At 39.8% G+C, this 11,756-nt stretch overlaps 1 pseudogene; it reads left to right on the top strand.

Moving 5' to 3' along the window:
• The first annotated feature begins 8,261 nt into the window (after window positions 1-8,261).
• On the top strand, window positions 8,262-9,818 carry LOC114900962 (annotated as a pseudogene).
• Window positions 9,819-11,756: the final 1,938 nt, after the last annotated feature.

The raw sequence follows: 11,756 nt of genomic DNA, 5'->3' as shown, positions 1-11,756 counted from the left end.
AGGGTAAAACTATAAAAATTAAAATACATGCCTTCCCATTACAAGTGAGTTGAATGAAATTGTTATATAGATACTCTGGGATTTCACTTGATTTGATGTTTTAGGGATTAAAAAGAATGCATTAGAAGAAATTCTGTGCTTGTTAAATTCCATTTAAAATGACTTTGCTGCTTAATTTTATTGGCCTATTAAGAAATTATCAGATAGTATTTTATAAAATCAGTGTATGCACCTCAAATGCAATTAACATTTTCTCCACAGATAAACAAGATGCATATTTTCTGCTTCTAGGTTCTCAGAACTTGATAAAATAAAAGTAAAATTGTGTACATAAAAATAGAGCTGTCAACATTGTAGATATTAAAATGTGTGTATATATGTATGTAATATAGGTATTAAATATACATATTAGATAACATTGGAGACTTGGAATTTTGCAGTCTAAAAAGTCCTAGACTCACAGAAAACCATGTTCAAATTCCTGAGATATCATTTTCTCACCGTGTGACCTTGGGTAATACACTGCATATTTCTAAAATCTAGTTTCCCAATCTATGAAATGAAGAGCTGAATTCTTTTAAGTAGTTAAATGATTTAGTGGGAAAACCAAGAAAATGTGCTTAGCATACTGCCTAGCAAGCAGCCGTTTCTTGATAATTGTTTGTCAAATATGAAACAAATATAAAACTTGGGACAAGTAAAACAAATCCATCCTGACCAGCTTTTTCTATTTTGGGATATGAAACTCCTATGTATGAGATTTGATGAGCCATGAAAAACTTCCCACCTGGAATTATTTCCCCTCTTGACCCTGTTAATGGCTTAGAAGACACCATGTCATACTTTCAGTTGAATTAAGGCAACCAAGCCACATTTTAAAATTCATATGTTCAGTATCTCTAATAGACAGAATATTGGCCTCCATGCCCTAACCTGTAGATATGGCAAAAGGGATTGTGCAGATGTGATGAAATTAAGGACCTTGAGATGGAGAAATTACTTTAGATTATCTTGGTAGGACCATTCTAATCCTTAATCAGATAATTTTTCCTTAATCAGAGAATTTTTCCAGGTCAGGTCAGAGAGATGAGACAAAAGATGGAGGAGGAAAGATACAAAGTATTTATTAAGTTCAACATGCCATTGCTAGCTTTGAAGATGGAGGTCAAATGCAGGCAGTGTCTACAAACTGGTAATGGCCTTCAGATGACAGCCAGTAAGAAAACAGGGATCTCAGTCCTGTAACCACAAGGAATCGAATTCTGCTAACAGTATGAATGGATAAGAAACAGATAATACCCCTAAAGTCTCCAGAAAGGAGACTGTGCTTTTAGCCCAGTGACACTCCTATCAGACTTCTGACCTATGGAGCGCTAAGATAATAAATTTGTGTTGTTTAAGTTTTACATAGTTAGTAATTTGGCCTCACCCAGAGAGAAGTCTAGTCTTTGACCTCACCTATTAGGTAGTAATCTCTAGGTCCCTGGAATGTCCTGTCTGCTAAAAGTGTCTCTGTCTAACAATGTGATTTATTTGGATCACACAGCATGAGTTCCAACCTCTGAAGGAACTAGAGACTAAACATGTAAGCCTGACATCAGGGAGAGGTTGGAGACTTAGAGTCAGCCACCCGGGCAATGTGCTATTGAACCTTAATAAAAACTCTGTATACTAAATCTTTGTGGGTGAGCTTCCCTGACTGACAATACTTTGTGCATATTGTCACACATGGTGGCCTGGAAGAGTTAACACCATCCATGACTCAGTGCGACAGGAAGGCCAGAAGCTCTGTGTTTGGACCTCTCACAGACTCTGCTCTATGTGTCTCTTTCTTCGGTTAATTTTAATTTGTATCTTTTCCCCATAATCAATCATTCAGTTAGTAGTGAGTTCTGTGAGTCATCCTAAAGAATTATCAAACCTGAGTGACCATGGGGACCCCCAAATTCGTAGCCAGCTGGTCTGCAGTAAGTGACCCTGGGAACTTCTAAACTTGTGGCTGGTGTCTGAAGTGAGGGCAGTCTTGTGGAGACTGTTCCCTCAGACTTGGCAGTTGGGTTAACTCTGTGCAACTTACTAAATTTTGTAGTAAGTCGTTTAAGCAGCAATAGAAAAGTAATACAAAAACTACTAATCATAAAAAGGCTAAAACAAATAGCTCACTGGGAGTACCTCACCGTAAGAGGATGGACTTGGAATAGTAAATATCAATGGGGAGATGGGGCTGGAGAAGAGTAGAATAAAGCTGAGGGAACAAAGTGCCAGCATGAGGGTAGGACCACAGAGGAGAAGTCCACACTGATGCCGAAAACTTGGCCCCTGTGCACCTATGCCAATCAAATCCCAGAGACACAGTTTTGGGTGAAGTAGACAAGAATAGCTTTATCGCGTTGCCAGACCAAGGGGAGCATAGCAGGCTCCTTCCCTTGACAACTGTGTGTCCCAACCTACTAGGATATGGTGAGGAGTTTTATAGCAATAGTTCAAGGGTGGGGTTGCTCGTAAGATTAGGGGTGTGTGCAGGGCCTGCACTCCTTTAATCTGGTCTCAGGCAATCTGCTGAGTTTCTGTGGTTCTTAATCTGGCCTCAGGTGGACTTCCTGAAGAGCTTCTCTTGTTCTTTAATCTGGAATGAAGAATGCTGACATCTTCCATTTGTTGGGAGTTTTAGTTCTATAAAGAGCTTAGAAGATACTGTTATGTGTATCCCTTGAGGCAGAACCAGGACTCTGCTCCAAGGCTGCACTATTGTTTCTTGGCTGTTCCTCCCCTATCTCTGCATCCCCTCGCATCTCTGATTAGCAACAGTTTGAATCTGCCCTTTGTGACTCAGGGGAGGTCATGGAGGCTGGAGTCTTTTCACTATAAACAAGAAATGGGGGACATGGAAAGGCTTCCATGCCCCGGTGTCCCATAGTGTCCTGCTCGGTTTCAACACTGGGTAGGGGACAGTGCAGCAGAAGGAGTCATCCTAAGAATATTTAGTGAGGGAACAGAAAGGCTTAAGGGATACTGTCCAATTATATTAGCCATAAGGGAGTTTCTGCCAGCCAAAACAGAGAGTTTACTTCCCAGGCCCTGCTTTACAAGTAGAGGTTTAAGAAGTCTCTCCTGGGTGCAATTACTGGTGAATAAACCTCAGTCCCAATACAGCAAAAGTAACCTGTGCAGCCTCTTTCGAGAAATTCATTTTAAAATGATTTGGTGGTAGGTAAGGGGTTCATTTTTCGATGTATTGGCTTTCCTAGTATCCTCGGTTCAATTTATTATGCAGCCATCATAGGCCCCAGGATGCTTTTCTGTTGGCCTTGTGGCAGTGCTGGATAAATTCCAGTATCAACCATGCAAAATGGTTTCTCTGAGTTTGTATGGATTTAGATCTTCTAAAGAGTTACATTTCCATCTTATTGATTCATATGAAAATATTTCAAACAATCACAAAAGAAAATGTTTCTTCCAAATTCCTCCTTGGCTATGTTGAACATTTATACAGTGTACAAAGAGCAAAAGGTAAACTTCATGTACATTGGGAACAGGTTGCTTTCCAAGTAGCTCAGCCAAAGAGGAAGGATTTCTTGGGTTCACTGGGAAGTGGCCCAGAGCTAATCACTTCAGCACTCCAGATACGGCAACCTTCCTTCTACCACCTCTTACTCATGACACATCCTGATGATTTCATAGCTCAGAAAACCTTGATTCCAGCCCTTGAATGGAGAATCTTGCCACATCACTGCCAAGTTTTCTTTATGCCCCTACTTCTAAGGTGATTGACATCTGCTCACAAAAGCGGGCATCAATTATTAAAATCAGGATAAATACAATGCTGGTTATTACCTGAATCATACTAGACAAATTTAGAGATAATAGCTTAATCCAACTCTACTCTAACAACCTCTAAAAAATAAAAAGGATATCTTTTAGGATTGGTGAAACAAAATCAAGTAAGACTTTGGGTTTTAGGCAGTCACATCATCCTCTTTTATGAAGTTTTATTGGTTCTTATGGAGACTATTCCTTGTATATTATTTAAGACTTGTTTTCATCCAAATAAAAGGAGTGACAGGCAAGCAGCACACTCTCAGCGTATCAAGTGGAAAGTGATAAGGTTACAGAAAAGAAGCAGCACTTGGATATTCCAATTTGCACTTGTGAATGTGGCAGTGGATTGGATGTCTAGGTTATTCAGCCTCAAATTCAGTCCAGGCCTGCTTGGGCCGCAAAGCAAACCTCAGCAAATTTAAGAAAATTGAAACCATATCAAGGATCTATTCTGACAAAAATGCTATGAGATTAGAAATCAACTACAAGAAAAAAATGCAAAAAACACGACCATGTGGAGGCTGAACAATACTAAACAACAAATGGATCACTGAAGAAATCAAAGAAGAAATCAAAAAATACCTGGAGACAAATTTAAATGAAAACACGATGATCCAAATCCTATGGGACACAGCAAAAGCATTCTAAGAGGGAAGTTTATAGTGATACAACCTTACCTCAGGAAACAAGAAAAATATCAAATAAACAACCTAACCTTGCACTTAAAGCTACTAGAGAAAGAAGAACAAACAAAACCCAAAGTTAGTAGAAGGCAAGAAATAATAAAGATCAGAGCAGAAATAAATGAAATAGAGACCAAAAAAATACTTTAGAAAAGATCAATGAAACTAAAAGCTGGTTCTTTGAAAAGATAAACAAAACTGATAAACCTTTAGCCAGATTCATAAAAAAAAAAAAAGAGAGGGCCTAAATCAATAAAATTAGAAATGAAAAAGGAGAAGAGAAGTTACAACTGGCACCACAGAAACACAAAGGATCATGAGAGACTACTACAAGCAACTATATGCCAATAAAATGGACAGCCTCGAAGAAATGGACAAATTCTTAGAAAGGAGCAATCTCCCAAGACTGACCCATCAATAAACATGAATAGTCTAGGGCTGCTTTGGGAACAACTCTATGGCTTTGGAATTACCATCCGTTATTAAATGGTTATGCCAGAAGGGCACATGCTCTGAAATTGCTGTCAAAAAAGAAGTGATAGGTTTAACTCACCCAGTCTTTTTCATTTTCTCATTCTTCTGGGACTAAGGGAAGGGAAATACTATAAAGAGGAATTTTGAAAGCAGTTGGCCCTTTCAGGCCAAATAGGAAGCACTACTGACAAAGTATTAAATCTTAGTCAATACAGGATCCCCATGCTTCATATCGGGTCCTATGCTTTCCTCTAAAGGGAGGAGGTAAAAAATCATTGGCCAAAACTAGGTCCAATATGTCTGCTGGTTTCCTAAGACCACTAGTTAAGCAAGACAATCTCCATACCCTTTTTAGAGCTGTTGACGTTTCCATGAAAATGTCCTTACAGAAAACAGCCAGATTCCCAACGTTCTCCAGAGATATGCAAGGGATTTTGTCTCTACAGATCCTTACCTATTTCAACTCCAACATCCCACAAAAACTGACCTGTGTTGGGATGGCTTGTACGTGGTGAATTTCTGTCATTCCCCCTCCTATATCCACAACCATCATTGCTCCTCAGTAGAGCACAACTGCTCTCAGAGCCCTTCTCAAAATAGTACTCTGTCTTTTTTACCTCTCTTGAGATCCCAGAACAAAATAAAGGCCTGAGTGAGCAATTTACTCAATACATCGTGTTCTGTTTTAGCTATGGCTATCTAGACCACCTTGGGAATCCTCCTGACTCTTTTTAAAAACAGTGGCTGTAAGAATTAATACAATTTCTAAATGGAGACTCACAAACTTTCCACAAGTGGTGTAGGCACTTGTCAGTATCAATTTCATATTTTACCAAGAAGGATTTGATTAGATGTCATCTCAGAGTCAAGGACAACTATATTCTTCCTCTGTTGAGGATCAGAGGAGGCAGAGTGTAGAGGTGGTGATCTCACATTTTATGCTTGGTGGGTCAAGTGTGCTAAGAAACCAGGTGAAGGAAAAAGCTACTGACTTATGGGTGAGAACCTGGACGCTCTGACTCTCACTGTCTATGACAACTCACTCTGTCTCATCTCTCATACCTGCTCACTAAGACTTTTATTCCTGCTTATAAAATGGCTCTCAAATTCATCCCTCTTTGCCCACTGCCTAATAATCCTTCTAACTAAGAGACTGTATCAACCTCTTACTGGTTACTCTTAGCTGCAATTTCTATCATCCTCTGCCGTCCAGTCAACCATTTGAAGCACATTCAAATCCTCTGAAGTATGTCACCTTTTAATTTGTATGCAAACTCCTAAACCCGGCAAATAAGGTCTTCTAAATTCTGGCCTTCATCTCTCAGCTCTATTTCATGCTCTCATTCTAATTCTTATCCAAAGTTATTTACTGCCCCTGTACACATTGTGCCCTTGGGACTTTCCCTCTGCTATTTCCTTTCCTAAAATTGCTCCCTTCTTTCTTCCTTTCTAACACCCAAATACTATGCTTGGATCCAGATCACACTCTGGCTTGACCATGAAGCATTCCCTGATCCTCTGTCCTGGGACTGCTCACTCCTTCCCCTGTGCTCTCTTAGCAAATCAGACTGCATTTTTCGTATAGTCTTGATCACACTGTCCTTTATTTTATCATTCACTACCTTGTGAACTAAGAGAATATAAAATTATTATCTGATATAACTCAAGATCTGTCACTGCATGCGTACAAGACTGGCACATGATACAAACACAATAAATATTGCATAATTCACCCTGATGCTCTAGCTTTCCCATTTTGCTACCTGTGTGTTTATTTACAGAGGTTTTATGGGGTGGTGGTGAAGAGTTCAGCCGCTGGGAACCAAACTATCTGGATTTGAATCTTGGCTCTGTCCCCTAATAGCTGTGTGATCTTAGGGAAGTTACTCCATGAGGATAATAAAGACCTCACATGGTCATCACAAGAATTAAATGAGCTGATATGAGTAAAACATTTAGAACAGTGCCTGGTACACTCTTCAATATTCAATAAAGGTCACAAGTTCACTTAGCTAAACTCTCCCTCAAGCCTGTGATCACTGACTAACAAAGGGCAGGGTGGCATGCTGTGCAGAGCTTTTGTTCAGAATGAGTCCTGGAGCGAAGGGGTCTGGACCAGAAAAGATCTAGCAGATTCTGCCATCTTGGGAAACAATGAGCCAGGATGACAGAGTCCACTAAGACAGAAAGGAGTAGGCAGGTCTGAATGAGCAGAAACCAGAGACCAGGAGGTCAGAGTCTGCAAGGGTGGCTCCATGAGCAGCTGGGAAAGCGCCTAGTCCTAGGGCAGAGGTGGCTTGCTGTCTGCTCCACATTTGCTTTCCCTTCCAGGAGCAGGCAGACCTGGAAACTCAGGCAAATAACAGAGCTAGAGAAAACCAAAGGCCTTCATCTGGCCGTAGCCCTGTGGAGGCAAACACAAAGATCCAGCCCATCTCATGCAGATATAACCAGAGGATATGCAGTTCACACAGCCCCTGGGTTAATCCCTTTACAGACAAATCAGTGACCAACTCAATCTACATTAGGTTAATCCTTTTTTTTGTTTTGTTTTGCTGTACGCGGGCCTCTCACCGCTGCGGCCCCTCCCGCCGTGGAGCACGGGCTCCGGACACGCAGGCCCAGTGGCCACGACCCATGGGCCCAGACGCTCCGCAGCACGTGGGGCCCCCCCGGACCGGGGCATGAACCCGAGCCCCCCGCATCGGCAGGCGGACTCCCAACCACTGCGCCACCAGGGAAGCCCAGGTTAATCCTTTTTTTAACCTCCAAATTTATAGGTCATCAGTCTAGACAAGGTATGAGCTGTGAGAATGCAACACAAAATGGCAATCCATGGCAATCCACATCCTTTAGTGCCTAACTCATTTTCTCCTCATAAAACATTCAAAGCATTTTACATTATTACTTTATGCCTGAGTCATAATATTGTTAAAGCTTACAAAAATCATTTCAGTGTTAATTCCCCTGACTCAGCTTTCTTAAATATTCTTCCTCAGAAGTTGTATATAATTTAACCAGAAAAGGTGTTTTTTGTTGTTGTTGTTTTTAACCAACTGAAGTAATCAGAAAACAGATGAAGTAAGGAAAATAAAATAACTGCTAGGTGAATGCAGGGTTTGAAGTTGGGAGCTAGGAGCTTCACTCACTCATTACGTTGCTATAAAATGACCATTTGACCTGGCCCTTTGCCCCACCAGATATCCCTACCATCTACCACAGGCTGAGCCGTGCCATATGCCACCAAATGAAATGATCATTTTTATTATTCTCTCATCAACAACAATGACCAATCAATCCAGAATGAGCAAAAGTCATGTTAAAGGCAACTCCAATATAACATATCAAAGCAAAAGCATTTTGTCTTTATTCAGAGTCCATTTATCTCTCAAAGGAGCTGCTTCAGGTGCTAGGCAGCTCAGCGAGGTATGGAACAGTCAGGAACCCATACCCACAACCACCGGCCATGTCACCTACAAAGACGAGTTGGAGCCTGAGCAGCAGGAGGCCCATGAGAACATGGAGCCAACAGGAGCTGGTCCAGAAGTTCAGGGGCTGCAGGAGGCACAGAGGCAGGGCATGGATGATCATTTTTCTGAGAATACAGCCTATAAACTTCTCATGATTCTCAGAAAAGACCATGACTTGAAAAGGATTAAGTCATCATCCCAGATCAAAGAGACATCTTCCCAGAGGATGGTCCTGGAATAGCATTTTATTGATTTAAAGGGAGCCCTTAGGAAGCTCCAGTTTGAGCGGTTGGTCTTTTGCAAGAAGTAGACACCAATGAACAGAGTAGTAAGCCACTAGATGATTCCAGAAGTCAAAGAGCATGGAACTAACCCTGTAGAGGACAGTCCAAGAAAGAGAGACTGCCATTCTTGGTGGTGTATAAGAGCAGAGTGAGAAGCTGCAGAGCTTTACCAAAAGAGCCTCACACATTCAGTTGGACAGACTACCAGAAGTGCCTTTACTGGATGATGTACGATGGCAACTTCCTAGTTGAATGACTCAGTTCTTAACATAGTGAAAAACTACATTTTAAACTATGGAACAGCAGCATCTCACCCACCAGCGCAGATACAATAAAAAAATAGAAAACCCTGGTTGCATGAGTGTACAATGATGTAAGATGGATGATGAGTTTAGTGCCCAAGATGACAGGCTCCAGTCCCATAAATGTACTTCAAATCATTTTGAGGATGTATATGCAGCGCTGAAATGAACTTCATAGCATTGCTCTTAGAACCCAATTATCACTTCTGGTGGAGGAGATGGCTTCCAGGAATGGAGTCCTTGAAGCATCCCCCAAATAGGTCATCTCACATTGGTGCCTTATGAGTGGAAAGATGGCCTTGAAGGGCACTGTCTGAGCAATAGAAGAAGTAGAACACTCCAGAAAGATTCTGAATCCAACTCCAGCACCCCAAATTATTTCTGTGGACAGACATTAACATTTGGAGTTGAAACTGAGAGACAATTGGATGGGAGAGACATTATAGGAGTGTGGGCAGATCATAGAATGAATAAGAGTCTCTGCAGAAGCGTCAGACAGTGTGCATTAGTGCAAACAGTGCCATTTTTGAAAATGGAAAAGAAATGACTAATCAGTTACCTGCAGTTACTCCTGGGAAAGGTGGCTGATAAAACTGTCACATTTGACATTGAAACTGTGACTCTAGGAACCATCAAAATAACAAAGGCAGAAACTTCAAGCTTCAAATAATTATTAGCTTGAACAACAGAGAAGCTTTTGTTGACTGCTTACTTGATGAATCATTCAGATCTCTTTATGTTGGATGGTAATTTTTCCAACCTGAATGGAAAGTGCTAGTGTTTTAGATTCTTGGATGACTAGCTTTGGTCTGCAGGGTTTTAGGGCAGCTGTTCTTAACCTGGTTTAGTTGTAATTGATACAAATAGTAGGATTCAATCTCTTGGGCTATTGGAAATGGGAAATACTTACTGGATTCATTTTGGAATATTTTAGCAATAAGATACTTAAATGTTGTAGACAAAACCATAATGCAGTCAATTTTATTTTTAGGATAGTGTTCATTAAAATATCATATCACAATAAAGATTGAATTGACTTTAAAAGTACCCATGTATAAAAAGGGCTATACCCTTCTACTGTGCTTCCTTTTAAAGTTGGTTATTAGAATGGAAAAAGTCAATGTAACATTATTTGATTAAATCTCCATATTTTAAGGATCCAAGACCATCTAAAGCTTAGAATAAAACAACAGGAATAGACGTAAAGAAGCCAGAGTTTGGTAATATATATTCATCATGTACTCTCCACATAAGTGTGTTGAGTGTGCTCTCCATATTCAGGTGTTTTGTAAGTACTGTTGACTTTTATCTTAGGTTCAGTAAAACTTTAAGTTCTAAAAACATTACAATTTTTGCATATTTTTAAATGCCTGACAAAACATCTGAAATAATCAAAGAATTTTCTTTTACTATTTCTATGCAATGTGATTCAAGATAGTCTAAAGGATTTTTATAGGGCAAAACTACTATGGAAGTGGTATGCACAGCAGTGTTAGCCATTTTATGTGTATGTCACGTGCACATGTGCTTATCCAGCCTCAGTGACATGCTTGCACTATTTGTAGGTTACAATTTGCAGTCCAGTTTAATGTCAATTTGACGAATGATATTTTAGTTGAATAAACAAGCACCATGGGGGAAAAAGAAATGGAGGAAAGATACAGGCTCTTAATTGCCTGGCTCAGAAGACACACCAACCACTTCTGCTCACAGTCCATTGGGCAATCTAGCCACATGACTCTAACTTAGATATTTTTTGAAAATTGAAACGTGTGTAATATATTTGAAGCATTTATTTCATGTATAGAAATGGTGGTCTTCGTTTACTAGGCCAGTCTACAGAAGTTTCTTTTCAATGGGATTTTTTTTCCTTTTCACTTGTACGAATACAGAAGTATTTTGAAAAGCAAGTTTAATTTTTTTAAGACATTCCCACCAACAGTGGAAGAGGGTTCACTTTTCTTCACACCCTCTCCAGCATTTATTGTTTTTAGATTTTTTGATAATGGCCATTATGACTAGTGTGTGATCATACCTAATTGTAGTTTTCATTTGCATTTCTCAAATGATTAGTGATGTTGAGCATCATTTCATGTGTTTGTTGGCAATCTGTATATCTTCTTTGGAGAAATTTCTGTTTAGGTCTTCTGCCCATATTTGGATTGGGTTGTTTGTTATTTTGATATTGAGCTGCATGAGCTGCTTGTAAATTTTGGAGATTAACCCTCTGTCAGTTGCTTCATTTGCAAATATTTTCTCCCATTCTGAGGGTTGTCTTTTCGTCTTGCTTGTGTTTTCCTTTGCTGTGCAAAAGATTTTAAGTTTCATTAGGTCCCATTTGTTTACTTTTGTTTTTATTTCCATTTCTTTAGGAGGTGGGTCAAAAAGGATGTTGCTGTGATTTATGCCATACAGTGTTCTGCCTATGTTTTCTTCTAAGAGTTTGAAAGTGTCTGGCCTTACATTTAGGTCTTTTATCCATTTTGAGTTTATTTTTATGTATGGTGTTAGGGAGTGTTCTAATTTCATTCTTTTACTTGTAGCTGTCCAGTTTTCCAAGCACCACTTATTGAAGAGGCTGTCTTTTCTCCATTGTATATTCTTGCCTCCTTTATCAAAAATAAGGTGACCATATGTGTGTGGGTTTATCTCTGGGTTTTCTTTTTTTTTTTTTTACATATTTATTGGAGTATAATTGCTTCACAATGGTGTGTTATAACACCT

This window comes from Monodon monoceros, unplaced genomic scaffold (genome assembly GCF_005190385.1).
Source record: "Monodon monoceros isolate NGI ecotype Baffin Bay Population unplaced genomic scaffold, NGI_Narwhal_1 Super_Scaffold_19, whole genome shotgun sequence".
NCBI lineage: Eukaryota > Metazoa > Chordata > Mammalia > Artiodactyla > Monodontidae > Monodon > Monodon monoceros.
Note: the sequence above shows the minus strand (reverse complement) of the source record. Positions and strands in the feature narration are given on the sequence as shown.